This window comes from Epargyreus clarus, unplaced genomic scaffold (genome assembly GCF_041222505.1).
Source record: "Epargyreus clarus isolate Ecla_fem2 unplaced genomic scaffold, WU_Ecla_fem_2.2 ptg000015l, whole genome shotgun sequence".
In the NCBI taxonomy this organism is placed as follows: Eukaryota; Metazoa; Arthropoda; class Insecta; order Lepidoptera; family Hesperiidae; genus Epargyreus; species Epargyreus clarus.
This window is the reverse complement of record NW_027332223.1, coordinates 6,470,404-6,488,381: the sequence shown is the minus strand read 5'-3', so window position 1 is coordinate 6,488,381 and position 17,978 is coordinate 6,470,404. Positions and strand designations below refer to the sequence as shown.

The following is a 17,978-nucleotide window of genomic DNA, read 5'->3' as shown; positions in this document are numbered from 1 at the left end:
TATCCTTATAAACTGAATAAACTATTAGCTGTTTCTGATTTAGTCGTACAGTTCTGTTGCATGACACAAGCCTCACTGGTGAAGTGGCTAGAATCACGTGCTCTCAATCGATGGGTCCGAGGTTCAAACCATCTAATTTTTCAAAGTTATGTGAATTTAATGATGAAGTTATTAAATTGATTATCATTTGCTATAACAGTGAAGAAAATATTGTGGGAATTTTTAAGAAGGGTTATTAAGGGTGTGTGACGTCAAACAATCCACAGTACACCAGCGCCTTACCTAACCTAAGCCTTTCATGAGACCCGTGCCCATCAGTGCAATAGCTGATGACGTACACAATACTACTATATAAATAATCCGTTTAATTTTAGACATATCAATGAAAAAAGTCCGTACATCGGATAAAAATGAGCATTTTTTGTTAAAAGAATAAAAAATATCCTTATAAGCTGAATAAGCTATTAGCTGTTTCTGATTTAGTTGTACAGTTCTGTTGTATGTATGTTAAGTTGATGAAGTGAGGCGCACAGAGCTCCAGCGTATTTCCAATCTAAACAGCCGGTGTGCACCGGTGGGATTAGCAAAAACTTAAACTACAGACCAGTGGCTACAATATTGACCTCGCAATGGAGGGTCCTAAGTTCGAATTCTCTGACTTTTCAAAATTATATACGTATTAGAAATTAACTTTTAAATAGTGAAAGAAAACATCGCGAGGAAACCTACACGTTTGATAGTTCTTTAAAAAACGATCTCAAAGGTACTCTAAGTCTCCTAATTCGTACTTAGCCAGCGGGATAATGTGATAATTATATTGACAACAAATTAAGTTGCACAATATGGCTGCGAATATCAGAAATGCCGCCAATATTCATATTGAATTATCGTTTGAATCAGTATTATACGTGAAATACAGTGACCATAGTTAAAATTACGTACGTATAGTTTTGTTTTGTGTATCTGGAATAACAGGATTATTCCTGCAAACGATCGTTGTACGTTTTAGTTCAGTTTTGTTGCGTGTCACAGGCCTCACAGGCGAACTGAAGCGCAAAACCAAACGATAACGCTATTCGCAATATGGACTTTCCACTTTAGTGACACTGGAAAAAAAATAATGGTTAGTGACCATCTACCTAATGATCTTAACCAAAAATACCAAAGGCATAGATAATTAGACATTAAAAAACATAAGCAATATGCCTTTCTGAGTACCGAACTACTCGTTCTAAGAAACTATTTTTTTAGAGTACTAAATAAAGTTCTAGAGAATGCTATCGATTAACTTCTACTTTCGAGTAATTGAAAATATTTTAATGTAAAGCTACTAAAGTAATCTGAACTTGCTAGTTTAAAGGACTCTTCAAAAAATTATATTTTAAGATTCGTGACTATTCGTGTTGATAGCAATAGAATAACGAGTATCTTCGCACGAAGAGAAGTGAAGAAAAATAAAGTTTGAAAGATGTAGGCCGATAGCAAATGAGCAGCTGCATTATTACTTTATTTACGTGTAAAATGCTATCAATACGAAAAAATTGCAAGTGTTTAAAATATAAGTCGCATTGACCGATCGACCTATATCAAGTACTTTTACCTAGTTAATCGATCACCCAACTTCAGTGTCTTGCTCTAGAGCGTACAAATGACCTATTTGGATGCAAAGCCGGGTATTGTCACTATTGCATAGTTCCACTCGCCTAGATTTTTTGTTTCAGGAAATTTCACTTTATACTTTTCATTTATGTGCAAATTACTCGAGGTGCTGCCAACAACTTCAGTTGAAAAATTATTTTCCTTCCCGAGATCTGATTTCTAAAGTACGTAAATAAGATTTCTAGGTGGATAGTAATTTTCCCTTGGCATTTGCATAATGTATTGTCTGAGGTTAAGCACAAATTATGTTGGTATTGTTATAATATGTTATTTTTACTGGTTGTATCTTATTCGTACTACAAAGCATGTTAAAAGTAATAGACCAGTTTAAATTGAACGTTAAAACATGTATAAATTGAAACTTATTCTTAAGTTTATATGATTAAAAATCTTAGAAAATTACAGCTAGTCCAGGACAAATTGGGCTAATTTAAATAATTTTAATTCTGGATCCATGAGTGGACCTCCTAGAATTGATGAACTATGAACTTATCTGTTCTATCATCTATGCAGTACTTAATTTTAACAAACTATAACTTAATTATGAAATTTACGGATCTAAGAACCTATTTAATTACCTAAAGACTTTTAGGTGTAACAAGAAATAGACTGCCATTACAAAATAAAAGCTACAAAGGTTCCAATATCTTAAACATTAGGCTATATTTGTAACAAAACATCCCAAACCTCGATCTATCAAGGGTCACTTCGAGATAGTTTCCTTGGGAGATAGTTCGGTTCAGGTCAGCCGATGGGCCCTGTATTTATTTACATGTAATTAGGCCGTGTCGGTGATCGACGGCGGACGTCCGCGCGGATGTAAACAATCCATTACATCGCTGTCAAGCCCGCTCGCTAAAGGTGCATTCACTATACTACTATTTTAAACGCATAGCGGATAATTAACTAAACTGAGTAATTGAACAAACTCATGACCCTATTTGTACATCAAAAAAAGAAATGTTGACAAAACAATCCCCTTTTCTATGGTTCTGATACATTCCATTGAAGATTTTAAATGAATATTTCAGTTTTCTCTCACAAATAAGTAATACAATTACAATTTTTATGTATATTTATCCACAAATTGTTGGGAGCAATTTCACCAATTAAACGACTACGCGTGAACCGAAGTATAAAGTATATTATTCATTAAATCTGACAAATTCCAGACAAGAAGTATTGGCTTTCAATGTACTAAAAATTCATGTACACTGTTTGGTTGTGCGTAAAAGCGATATGGAATAAACGGGAGAACCGCCTTTATTGTCGCTCTGCATAAATAGAACAAGGCTGATATAGTTGTTTACTTGGCCGAGTTGCGCGGTCAAGGCCTTGCGAAATGTAGTTAATGAAGACCTAATTATTTGTTTCAATATGTTTATTGGGTATTACTGCACTATGGATAGATAATTATGTTATTACTTGTATCCTTGGTTATTTTGGGAGATTTTACGTTTTGGCTTAAAATTTTTTTTTGGATTATAGCAATACTTCTTGTGATTGCTTAGTCCCCAGGCTCAATGTATCAATGATGGATATCATGTAGAAATCATTTCTATAATGATACATAGGTACAATTATGACGACTGGAATGTTTTCTTAATTAAAATGTCATAGACATTATTTTAAAATATGTCTGATAATATTCTAAAAGCTAAAGACTAGTGTTGGAGGATTAGGAACCAAAAAAATCTAAATGAAATTGAGGTATGAAAATCTAAAAACAATAGAGAAACTCGAACAAAATTGGCAACCAATTTAACAACATAATATGTTAAGTTTTTTTTTTAATATAGGAGTAGCAGACGAGCATGCAGTCCATCTGATGGTAAGTGGCTCCTGCCGCCCATGGACATCTGTAATCAACCCCAGATAGGATTAGATATTCCTACCTGAGGTCGGCCACAGATGCGCCGCTACCCCTGAGGACTAAGAGGAACGCCTCGGAAAAGTATGTCTCCTTTACCACAACCTTCAAAACGGAACACAGCAGAGAAGTATAAAAATGTCATCATCATCAATGATGATTTATACATTTTTTTCGATTTTCGATCGTTCGATTTCGATCGAAAAATGTATTAAAATCAAAATCCGTACATCCTCCGAACACTAAATCACTTACTAAACAAATATCATTATACTTCACCGTACAATAGGGCCACATTTTATTACAATACCCCGCATATTGGGCCGTGGAACGTACTCGTAGATTAACTTTTAAATTTAAAGCGTCTATTTTAGAACGTATAAAAGCGCATACATTTTAAACTTCCTTAAAGTAGGTGCAGTGAATAGAAGCGAGTGTGCACGCGGCTTAAGCCGGCTCATGCACAGCGCTCCAATATGGCGGCAAACAGTGAAATTTAGACCAGTTCGCTGTCCTCTAATATCAATATGGTATTGATTTTTATACAAAACACGTGTAAAGAGTTAGTTTAATGTAGTTGTTGGACAAATTTAAATAAGTTCTAAAAAACAGGAATAAAAAATTAAATGTTTTAGGACGATTGAGCTATACATCATATTGCTGTGTAAGTTGTGTAGTATTTGCATATGAAGAAGGAAAAAGGTCTAAAAATTTAATTTCTAAACACTTCTTTTTGTTGTATGTTATTATGGATGCAAATTGTTTAACACGCGTAATGCATTACCTAATGTTTCAAATATTATAAATATAGGTAATATTTAGATAATCACTTACAATATTTCACTTATACTAAATCATAGAAGAATTTTGTCAAGGATTTTATAAGTGCCCATGAACTATTATTGAAAAAAACTACACAAAAAAGAACAGTAAGGTAGATCTATCTCTGTAATTAAATAGATAAAGCTATGTATGTAACTCCAATAACAAATGCAAGACTTTTATCTTTAAACACGAGCCTATCATATCCTATCATATGGGATAACGATCAATTCATTAAAGCACAGCAAATGTAACACATATTAAAGCTAAATATTTTTTAAAAGAAATTATTTTTAACATAAGTAGAATTTGGATTCATAAAACAAATAACAGTCTCGTTAAAACACATTTTACAGACAACAAAAGCACAGCTTACAACGAATAACTGTGGCGCTAATGTTTGGAGAGAAATGTTGTGACTAGCGTAAAAATATTTCTCTACATTCCAAAGAATCTAAAGCGTTGTCAAATAAACAGCGGAGAAGAACACAACAATGCAAAACACTGCATAATAACATTACTGCTGCCCCATGTGAGTACAAAGCAGACCACAGTACTGTAATCCATTGAATGTGTCACTACGTTCGTATTCTTGGCAAGGGATGCTACAATATATCGAAAGTTCGATGTGTTATCGATACTATCAATAATATCTATAGTGAATTCTTGCCGATATTATCGTATTAAATATTGAAAATCCATACTGCAAATTTTTAATATTTTTTACAGTAATGTAAATAAATGTAGGGGAAAAAAGCCGTGAAAATGATTAGTATTTGAAATTTGTCAATGAAAAAAACTTACCTAGTACTTAAATAGTTTGTGTGTTTCGATAATCGCGTGAAACACAATAAAATCGATATAATAAACCTTAAATAATTGATACTTATATCGGTAATAGTAACTTGCGCCACTATTCTTTCTTACCACGTATAGCCGCGCCAATCCGTTACCAATATTTAGGTAAAATACAAATTCTTTACCCACCTATTCAAATGTGGACGTTATCTCCTGACCACTAAGTCCTCGTTTGGTGCAAGCGACTCCAATTTTACAACGTTTTACTGCAGATAATCCGCATGATATTGGAAGGCCCGTCGGTGCATTCACTGGGCTGCACAAAATTTTCTATAAGGATAAAAGCAAACAAGATAGCCATCGAATTAGGGGCGCCATCAATCAAGTTATCGAAACAGGATAAAATTTTGTGGAAAATTTATAAAGTAAATATAAACTGTTTTTCTTTTAAATATTTGTGTCAATCCTATCATCCGCTGTTTGGCAATATTTATGTGTTATTAATTCCATGTAATATACCTATCTCAGTTTATTCTGCAAAGCTGTTTATTATATCCAATAACTCTATCAAATTTTTTTTTTTTTTACTTCTAAGTTTTTTTCATAATGTAGTAAGTCCAGAATTCAAAACAATTAAATTTTGTCTGTATGTTTTAAGTTGTGCACGTGCATAACACCTTTGTTTATACTTATTTAAAAAATATTTTGTGTAACAATTTGTAAACAAAATTTGAATAAAGAAATGTACTCGTACTCGTAGTTAATGTTTTCTGATAAATTTATTTTTGTACATTTGTTTAAATTTAATGTTCATGATTGCTAGTCACTAACATTGTTTTCAACTACTCCGTTAGTTTACGCGCACGACGTACATTCTGTCCCAGACAAATCCAAGGCAACCGAAATTGATGGCTACCCTACATGGAACTAATGTTACGAAGCCGAGCTATACATTCCTTCGTATTAGACTTAAGCGACACTGATTCTACCCAGCTTCGGGATTGAATTGAAAATAGTATTATCAATTTTTGATATTTGTCTGCACTATTGTCGTCAAACGCTGACCGTATACAATTTGAGAATTTGATCCAATATTTATTTTATCAGCTGTGGTCTTATTTGACATTGGAATACTTTATTGGCTTTCACGTAAAATGTTTCAAAAGTTGTATTATGTTCGCGTACAATGGAGTGACCTTAATATTTTTAACAAAATATGTGATACTTAGGTTTATAACGTGTTCGTGGTGGTAGTGACCATTTTACATTATGAAAATTGCATGCCGGTTTGGTTTTCCTAATACATTTGTTTTATTCTTATAAATTAAAGTATCAGTCACCTCATCTAAAGGCAAATGGCCCTTAACGCCCTTAGCTTCAGGATTGAGCGTCCATGGTCGCTAACGGTTGATGGCGACATTGCGCGACCGGCGGCGACGGTTGCTGTCGATACTCAGCGGAAATCGGCAACTGTCGGCTGAGGGTGTCGACATGACCTGTAGTTTGTGTATTACTGTCGTTCATCTGTTACCTCCCTAAAAACTACTTACCTCTTTTTCACTAAAAACCTTTCCGTTATCGATACCTATTCGAAAACTACTCACGCACAAAATGTTTTCACACTACACAATTCATTTCCACGAAGTTATTCATTAAGCAACTGGAAAACTTTACAACGCGTTTGCCAAATAAATTCCGGAGCGCATTCATGATGTAAAGTCCTCAAAAAAACTAGCAAAGCTGTGCAAATTGTAAGTAGGTACAGGCAATACGACCGCGTTGGTACAAAACGTTAAAATGCTTCCGTTTTTGGCGTCCTCTCAAGTTAGTTAATGCTCCCAAAACAACACTGCGAACACTGATACGTACGGCGTAAAGTTTGGACAACGCTTGTTCTGGCCCTTTATTGCTTGTTGTAATAAGATTCTCTGCTTTTTACAGAAAACGTTTTTGTTTATACTCTATTTGTACGTAATAGATGTTACAATAACTTCATTCGGGCATATTGACATGTTATATTTTTGAAGTCTTAAATAGAAGATCTTAAGTGGAAAGTGATTGATCGTCATCACTTGTTTTGATTTCAATGTTAATTTTAACTTACAGTTTCTTGTTTAGTTAGCCTTTTTCCTGTTGCGCAGTTAAACGCACGCACGCGTTTCTCATACGCGCAAAAAATTGAGTTACTGCAATCACTTCGCGGCCTGCGTACGGGCTTAAACACACATAAAAAAGCTTCCATAGTTTTGAAAAATATACATCATTCCTTACCTTACGATGATGCATCGCTGCAAACCTTAAGAACTATCGACTAAGTGCCAATATTTCTCACAAGATAGCTTATGTGTTTTAGTGAAAAACTATTTCACAGATTTTCATTTGATTTGATTTGATTTGAACTTATCTCTAGACTCAAAAAAATATTATTTTAGGTTTGGTTATGTTTCACTTTCATTTGTATTAAATCATTATTATCATATGTACCTAATAAATTTTCCACTGACTGATAGCAGATAATTCTTCAAGATGTAACATACATATACGAGTACCTATATTCTAACTAAAGACAAGAAATTCTAACCGAACTGCTGAAAACTAGCACAAACAAAGTGGACCATAAGGTCAGTCTGTAACCTGGTCAGAAGTCGCTTTTAGTGAGCTATTGTGACCTGGTTAACGTTGCAGATTGCCGCTCGCAAATGAAACCAATTAGTTACCCGCGCGACAGCTTACGCCGGACGCCGCGGTCTCTTTAGGCCAGTGGCGTCCACGACCGCTTTTAATCCATTGTGTCTGGTATGTATGTCTACGTGACATACATATAATATGTACATATTATAACTAAAGACAAGAAATTCTAACCGAACTGCTGAAAACTAGCACATACAAATGTCAGTCTGTAACCTGGTCAGAAGTCGCTTTTAGTAGATAAGCTATTGTGACCTGGTTACCGTTGCAGATTGCCGCTCGCAAATGAAACCAATTAGTTACCCGCGCGACAGCTTACGCCGGACGCCGCGGTCTCTTTAGGCTGGTGGCGTCCACGACCGCTTTTAATACATTGTGTCTGGTATGTATGTCTACGTGACATACATATAATATGTATTATAACTAAAGACAAGAAATTCTAACCGAACTGCTGAAAACTAGCACATACAAATGTCAGTCTGTAACCTGGTCAGAAGTCGCTTTTAGTAGATAAGCTATTGTGACCTGGTTACCGTTGCAGATTGCCGCTCGCAAATGAAACCAATTAGTTACCCGCGCGACAGCTTACGCCGGACGCCGCGGTCTCTTTAGGCCGGTGGCGTCCACGACCGCTTTTAATACATTGTGTCTGGTATGTATGTCTACGTGACATACATATAATATGTATTATAACTAAAGACAAGAAATTCTAACCGAACTGCTGAAAACTAGCACATACAAATGTCAGTCTGTAACCTGGTCAGAAGTCGCCTTTAGTAAGCTATTGTGACCTGGTTACCGTTGCAGATTGCCGCTCGCAAATGAAACCAATTAGTTACCCGCGCGACAGCTTAGGCCGGACGCCGCGGTCTCTTTAGGCCGGTGGCGTCCACGACCGCTTTTAATATATTATCTCCGCTAAACAAAAACAAACAGCGCTGTTTCTGCTATATTGCAGTATCGTCGCTTCCGAAACATTGAGTTTTGTAGTGCCGCATTAAACGTACAAAGGATAGAAATATTGCGTATGTTATTCTTACACATTGGTATGTTTCAAGATGTTTTCAAGTCTTTTCGTATAGTTTATATCTTTAAAACAACATCGTAAGTAAAATTGTGGTTCATAATGTCTATAACATTATGAGCGGTCTTGACTTCTTAGCATTATCCTTTAGTAAACAACTTGATCTCTAACTACTTATTGCTAAACAAATAAAACTGTAAATTTTAATCAAACCCACATGGGCTTGATTAAAATTTACAGTTTTAAGAAACAACAACAACAAATTACTATTTAAATTAAGTTATATTTATTACTATTTTTTTCATCATATATCTCATTTTTATTGTGTTATGTTAGTTTTTTTGTTGTTATTTTTTTTTGTCGTCATCGTCATTCGAAATCTAGATGAATAATTTCTATTTTATTTATTCCATGATTTAACAACACTATTTTTTAGCTTCAACGGAAACTTTGCGATATAATTCATATTCTATTTAAAAGACATTATCCCTATTTGTTGGAATTTTGATGTCCTAAAAGATTCTATTCTCATGTGCGTTTAAAATCACATTAAAACAAAAGGGTCAGTTCCACTTCGCACCGCACGGTGCGTCAGCGATCACCGACAATTACGCTCGGCTATAACTCACTCCCACTGACACTTGCGACGCTCTGCAACACATTGCAACATCGATTGTAGTTACTACTTTTAACCTCCCACACTAACGTAAGGATAGGGATGCTAACGATTTTTACCGAAGTACCATTAGACCTATATTGGACGTAATACGTTCCGATCCTTACAATAGCTCCGTTGATGGCTAAAAAAATTAATTCAAAATATATAACATTTACAATTAAGTATTGTTTGTATATTAAAATGAACAGATGAAATATTTCAAAACTTGTAATATGAAAAAAAGTAGAATGCATTAAGAATGTTTTTTGTAATTTTAAGTATTTTACTGTCAATAACTTACAAGTGACATTGTGCAAAATTGTGACGTCATTAGGGCATTTGTTATTTATAGTGTTATCAATGACGATCTTGTGATTGTTACTATCCTTAAAAAGTTGTTGACTTACAATGCCTATCAGGTATACCTACCTATAGGAATATGATTATGTCAACGTACCCGTCAAAATATGACCTAATTAAACCATTTTGTTTAGCAACCCGGATATTAATCTATAGTTCTTATTATGTCGTTCTCGCCGTAATTTCAGTTCAGAACATCACTATTTAACAGTACACTATTAACAGTACACTGTACAGTCGCGGTGACAGGCGACCATTTCTGCCCTGACGCGCCACTGTTTGTAATTTAAATTCGAAATTTCCATAGTTTATAGCAACTTAAGAATGCAATTTGTTAACGTAGGTAAGACGACTGCCCACGATTTATGTTCAGAATTTTGTGTGCAACGCTTTATTTATGCATAAGATGAATACACGTTTATTTTAAAATCGCTACAAGATTTATTGAGGTAACTGTTGCTATGTTGTTCTAATAAATGACCGCCGCAAGAAATTAAAATATCACGACTTTACTCTTTAGATAAACGGTCTTTGTTGCTTTGTTCGTAAGAAAATACTTACTTTTTATTGTGTTACTTTTATGATGAACGGATATGCAGTCTACCTGATACAGTCGCTACCCTACAGTTCCTACAGGTTCTTCATCTGAGGACTGACTTAGAATACTTTTTATTATACACATAGAAGAGGTAATTAATACGAGTATGTATGGTTGTTAACCTTACACGACACTTCTCACCTAAACATTTCAATATATAGTAAGTAGTCAACAAGCTTTAAGCTTGGTTGAACACTATGAAATTCTGTACAATTATTCGTTTTATAGGCCTATTACGACAGGAACTCAAAAATACTATAAAAATATGAAAAGTACAGCTACAATTAATAAGTACAAATTAATTCTACTTGAATTAAACCAGCGGTATGTGTTGTAAAAGCTGGCGTTCCTCAGGGCCTCTTACCTACAGCGTGATACGGTCCCATAATCTCATTAATATGTTACACCCACGTTATTTCGAGTGAGCTTGCGAAAATTAAATGAATTGTTCACTAGATTATCCCACGGATAGTTATTAAAACACCGTCGGCCGGTAGCCGGTGTATTTACCCTCTTCTCACCTGAATAGTTCCATGGAAGGCAATTAATTCTCGCAGTCTAGTCACGAAAATTTTTCATTTTAATTAAAACTCCAACCGGTGGATCGTCGGCTAATTAACCCATTAAAACACAGACTCTCCTTTCATTTTGTCTTTTTTCCCCCTCAGCGTTCACTTTCTTGTGATTTTCGAAATGAAAATGAAAAGACGGAAGTACTGAGAACCCTTTCCGATGAAATGTAGCGATATTCCGATGCTCACTTAACGGTCCTTTTTGCTGACCAACTCGAGGGTTTTAACTACCCTTTATAATTTAAAACTTTTTTGCAAAACTGAATTGGAGGGCGTGCACTCTTTGTACTTGGGCATGTCGTTCTAATTTCACAGTTCACGGAGGCCACGACCATGGTGAATTAATTATCTAACCGCAGTTTTGTAAAATGCTTCTGTTAATTTTTGTTAGGTAGTAAAAACATGTTTGATATTTTCGGATTTATTTCCTTTTATAGTATTTGAAGCCAAGGGCAAGAGCGACCACTTGCAACAAACTTCAAATAATATCAAACAGAGAACTTACAAGGGCTAAGTTGGAACGCCCTATTAAGTAATGCACACTGACAATCATAACTTCTTTCCTATGCATTAATTACTTAATTTTCCAGCACTATGCTTTATAAATCGTTATTTGAAAACATTAACATTTTTAGAGCATAGGTTTTCTATGTAACGCAAAAGTTATGAAAGCCTAATCAGATTTCTTTTGCCTCGAAATTTATGAGAGAAAAGGAGAGCTTTTATAAATCATATTTATGATAAAACCCGACGTGCGTACCAAAAGTGTACAAAGGACGTGTTTTTGTTCCACAATCCGTCATATAATATATGCTAAGTTAATAAACGTTAAGAACATCAAAGTAGAATTGAATAGGCCGCTAAATGAAATTTCTTAACGAACAAAGTAGGTGTCGGGTCCTCATCAAAATAAGAAATTTGGCGCAACGTCGCCAGTTAATTAAGGTATTAAAATTTTTCACCAGTTTCAGTTTTTTTTCATCACGAAAACACGAAGAAATATTTTTAGAATAATTACCTACTCGGTTTTCGAGTGCTGCTTTGTATGCGAATAACGGCCTGGAAATCATTTGTCGTATGAAAAGCGTCTAGTCAATGGGAATTAGGCATTATTTTGTGTGGAGCTTTCGTTGTGACGTAGAAAAAATATGACAAAAAAAGGGTTTTGTTCACATCGAATGGTGAAACTTGTTGCCGTCATAAAAGCGTCGGCGAAACTCCCTAGACAATGGTTCATGTCAGACGAGGTAAGGGCATAGTTAGCGTAGCAGCGGTGTACGGTACTCAGGAACAGTTTATCATCAAGAAAGAACATCCTACGCTATATCAACGCACATACACAAATTTCATATTCATAACCAAATCAGTGATAACTTTTCTGTCGGTATATTATTTACTTAAGCTAAAAATCGAATTTGATACCTTCGTCTACAACTGCTACGGCCCATTCATATTGATTTGTCGTAGACGTAGCTTAAATAGGAGCCCTAATGTCAATAAAACACCAAGTATTAACCCTTGGCACATGTACAACAATTATATCCCGAAGCCCTTACCAACTCTATCCTTAGATACTGCTAAAAAAATTCTAATTCTGAAGGTCTGTATTTAATATGTAATGATACATTAAGTTTCTGACATGTATGACAATGATAGATGATAAAAGCTATTATCAATATATTATAAGAGTATCAAGTAGACCTAATTTAATAAAATCTGTGAGGAAATAGATAATTGGAAATAGATGAGGAAATATGAAATAGAAATAGATAATTTCTTAAGTGCCTAACAAGATTAGCAACCTCGTTAAAAATATTCAAAACAGGCAAATGTGTTTATTTTTATTATTGATTACCACAATTTAGGTGAATCTTACGACACCTAATATGTTAAGATCCGTCAAGCCGTTTGTGCTATAATTAGACATTATACTTAATTACATACATTACATGCACTCGACAAACATTACGCTCCACAGCTAGGTACACCACGACTAATAATTTGCTCATTAAATGACATTGATATCCAGACTCAAAAATATGAACAATGAACATCACTCTAAACTCCATCGGCTGTAACTGAGATCGCTTTTCGCATCGCTCTATACGCTGGCAGCGCCCTAAGGCCGCGTGTACAAAGCGAGTGCCTACAAGTACAGTCAACAAGACAAACGGGTAAAGCTGCGATCATCTGAATGACGAAGCAATTACGTGCATTTAGCCCGGAGCGCAGTCGGGCCAAGTGGTGAGATTGGTTTCAATAAAAGTGCAATCCCTCCCCCATGTTTTTCTTTCATCACTCAACTTTGAACGGTGTTATGCACCTGTGTATGAAGGGCAGTGGATAGCGTGCTTAATGTTCTTGCTTTGTTTCAGGTACCTACCCTGTTTGGACGCTCGTCGTTACTATCGTAAGTTTTATATAATAATTATTAATTTTATTCAGTATATAACTTTTTACGAGCTCTTTAAGTAAATTCCTCGCGATTTTTATGTATTGTGTAGTTCAAATACTTTCGTTATTTTTTACCAAAATCTGGTAACATTCTTAAAATATATTCAAAACAATAAAATAAATAATAACATTTTTAAGTAAAACAAGATTTTCAAAAATAATTTTTAAAATGCGCAACATTTCTTTACCTGTACAATCACTAATACAAAAGCTACATTAACTGACACTTTCTTTAAAAATCACACTGACAAATATCTAAGAATAATAAATTTCTCACTAAACTTTCAAAAGACATTATTCATACGACCCGTCCATCAATACAAAACATTCATTTTACATTCCGATGTATTTATAAGACGACTTGATATCTTACTCATAGTATATTCAGAACGGACAAGTTATCGATAAAAGCTTTGATATTTTGCAAAGAAAAATCCAGTGCCTGCTTGCAACTAAGAAGCTTACACTTGGGCTGAAAACTCGCTCAAAACTTGTATCGAGATGGGTGTTACTTACATAAAAATGTACTTATATAAAGTATTGTTGGTGAAAATCTTCTAGTACTTTTGTATTCTAAGTGTGTAACAAAGTAGATATACGGTATGAAAAGTGCTGTGAAGTGTTGAACATTTCAATGATTTCGTACTAAAGTTTAACTCAGTGGTACTAAATTTTGGTTTCGCAAAACATTATGGGGTATAAGTGGTAGAGGAATTTAAATAAACTATTGATTATGGTTAGATTGTTACAACACCAATATCTATTATAGCAGGTTGCAATGTTTCTGATGCCATGTTCTGATTTAAGGAAATCTTCAATTTACTTAAATTTATTTATTTCATTATCTTTATTTCAACTACATCTATCACCGTCTACAAATACAGCCACTATTCAACTCCTATAAAACGGTGACCGCTTCTGTCTATTTATTATTTAGTAATAAAATCTCCATTACAATTTATTAGAAATGAAAATATTAATCGCAAATAATCAAAACGAAAAGAAAGCTGCAGTGCTCTCTTATTAAAAGCGCCGTGAGAAGTTACAACCTCTTACCGAGTAATTGCTTTAGAGCGGCACTAAAAAATCATCAAAGGCGTAAATTATCGTAAAACAACCGTTTAAACCCGTCCCGGCACGTGCCGAAGGAATATCGCGGACGGATCATTAAAGTCGGTTAAATGCGCTCGCGGCTGTGTTTATTAATCATCGCGTAGTGATTAATTACAAAAAAATACGCGATTTTTGTTTTCCTGGTTTGATTATAAGTACCCACTCTTAATTTTTCATAATCAGAGAAAATTTGTAAATAATTTATTATGCACATGAAAAAAATGCTAATTTTTTATTGCTATTATAATAAGAGAAGAAAAATGGAAAATAGCTATATGCGCCTGCGCAAACGTCTACAAAATAACTTACGATTATGTAATTACCATAAAATAGGTATTTATTTCTGTTCTCCACTTACCGTTTCTTCGAAGATTTTTAATTGAGTATAGAAGGTTTTGTGTTCTTAAAGTACTCGTATACGTAATATACAATAGTATGTAATATTACGTTCTAAAAATTAATACTCTTACTAATCGTAATTTTGATAATAAATTGCGACGAATCATAAGAATCTCTTTTGAATGCATCCGCAGCTGTGTAGATAAATCACGTCCAAGTAATTAATTACTGAACAGCGAAAAACATGAAGTGCTTATGGTTTTCGCAATTTTCGCCCTTGACGACTCTCATCTATTTGATTGTCTGGTAAACTTATTTATTTTATATGCAAGTTTTGACAAGTGTCATTAAAGTTCTGATTGAAATGTTCTGGATTTAATTCTCGGTTACAAACAACTTATTAATTCAGATATATGTTTTGAGTTCACGGCATTTGTAATGAGCTATAACTTAATTAAAAGAATCCCTTAATTAAAAGAATCCTAGTGTGTGAATTAATCTAACAACCTTTTATTTATTATTTAAGGGACTATGCACAAGTGTAGCTTATTACGCTTAAAATATTGTGTACGAGGAGGGTCTGTAACAAAAGAATCGCCTTCGTTCCCCATATTTGTTCTCACAATTTTCGGGAATATTTTACTGCATGGGGTAAACGATCCATTCTCTCTGAAGATCCTGTGTTGCTGCGCAAAATTTTCTAAGTAAAAGAAACAGAAGCTTCTCAGATATCCTTTTGTTTTCCTTCAGATTATTTAACTGAAAGTTATGCCCGATGCAAAGCAATTCGGAGAACAGCATTGAAAAATATTTTATTCTAAGTCAATTCAAATTGCTGTGGGATTGCTATCTTCTTTCATTACATTATAGCCGACCTCGAAAAAAGTTTTATTTTTAATTTTATGTGCATTTTTACTTTCAAAAATTAAAACTGTTTTTAACTACTTGTCGTGCTTTAAATCGTTTCAAGACCTTCAGCATACGATGCCACCATTCTAGCTTATACCGTTATATTATTTAGTTTAATGAAAAATCGCAAAAGTACATAAACTTAATTAGCATCGCGGTCGGCATTAATACAAACAAATGGCCGTAAGGCATTGCGGTTAAGACTGTAGTGTGAAACTTTTGCAATTATTGTAATTATTAGTCGACCGAGAAGCATCCCGTCTCGTCATATTTCCTACTTAATCGCGTGAAGTTCGCAACAATGTTATAAATACATCTATTTGTAAAGTTTCCGTGAGTTATACGTGTTACAATATGTTGGGAACTCGAACTAAGCGAGTTGACGCCCGGTTAAATTAATGCAGTGAAATACGATATAGCCGGGTAATCTGTTTAATCGATCCGGGGATTTGGGGTCGACGCCATAAAAATAGCTGCATTTAACGTATTAGTTTAGTTGGCAGTGACTCATGAGCGTTCGAAAGCTGTAAATTATCTTAAAAAGCGTTTTAAACTCCCCTCAGTAATATGAGTAACGGCTTATTTGGGCATAAATTATAGGCACACTCGCCCGTCAAACGACTTCAATGAACGCAATTAGTTAGAGTATGTTCGGAGTTCTCTTAACAGCTCTGTAACCGTGTTTACAAACGAATGCCGTTCGAATGAGATTGCCGTCATTATACCGGAGTCAATCTACTAGTATGTTACTCAATTTCCACTGTTTAATTACTTAAGCTTAATTAATTATTGTATGTGTGTATGCGTAACAGATAATGTTCATAATGTGATGTGTTATTAGTTCAATTATAATGTTAAGCGGTGTTAAGTTTAACGGGATAATTAACAGTAAAATTGCGAACATAAGGAGTAACTGCTAACTATCGCGAACTTTAATTACTTTTATGAATTTACATTACAAAACCGGGAAGTTTCCAAACTTTACATTGTAATTAAATTAATATTTTCGTGAGTATAGCGTAAATTTGTAAGATCATTCAATTAACATTTTAATTGTTGTAACTGTGAATTTTACTTCCAATATTATTTAAATTTAAACATTACACGTTATCAGGCTCAAGACAAATCATAATTAGTTAGGTATTCGTTTTAATTTTTTGCCTGAGCTCATTTTGAATGTCTCGATTTATACATAGGTAATATACGTTATAACTTATATAACGTTTATAACTTGTAAAGACATTGTTATTGCATTTCGTCAAATGACAAAAAATACTGAATGAAGTAAATAACATAATATATGTAATTTCATAAAAAAAAAATCATATAACTTAAGAGAATTTATACCTTGTTGAAAAAACAAAAAAAATATTCGTAAAAAAATATTTAAGGACAAACAATCTCGGAGTACGATGTGCCTTAACCCGGGGTTAACTGAAGTATAATGTGGTACGAGTGGGTGGTTCTTAGCTACAAAATGTGGATAATTAGGAAAGTTTTTACGAGCGGCCCCGCCAAGTCGCTGTCACCGCCTGACACGGCTCCCTGTGTCCGGGCGCGGATTATAATTTTACCGAACAAATTATTTACAAATTGTTATTAATGTTTCGCTATTTTTACTCACGTTTTATTTACAAGTCAGTCGGTATTGGTATAATGTCATTTAAGGTTATATTTTTATTAATTCTAATCGTATATTTATTAAGAGATTAAAAAAGGAAGTTCTGTAGTCGACCGCTATGCATGTATGTATGTATATATTTTATGTCCGTGATTTTCTCAAAAACTACTCTTCAAATTTGTATCGGGTTGCGTTATTACATTTATTTAGGCCTTTCTATGCATACAATAATTTCTAAATATTCTTTGCATATTATACCTACATTCGGTTTTTATATGACAAAAAAGATGTATAAAAATATATCACAATTCGCTCTTAGACATAATTATGTATACAACATGTTGGAGCAGAACTCTCTAAACTTCGCCGCCTTACTTATTTTTCACTTACCCTCGTAGCAGGAGTGTCCACTCTGCTTTACCTATACCTTTTAACCACCCAACCAAAAACGTTATAAATTTAATGTTTGTTTATCTGTTTAGAGCTTAACAGC

The 17,978-nt window shown here is 34.2% G+C and overlaps 1 protein-coding gene across 2 annotated transcripts in view; it reads left to right on the top strand.

Annotated features, from left to right (window-relative positions):
• Positions 1-17,978, top strand: part of mbl (splicing regulator muscleblind) — a 354,372-nt gene that overhangs the window by 93,375 nt on the left and 243,019 nt on the right. For both annotated transcript variants that reach the window (XM_073080273.1, XM_073080272.1), the window contains exon 2: positions 13,425-13,459. The gene's annotated coding sequence lies outside the window, so the exon portion shown is untranslated. The remainder of the gene's footprint in view (positions 1-13,424; positions 13,460-17,978) is intronic.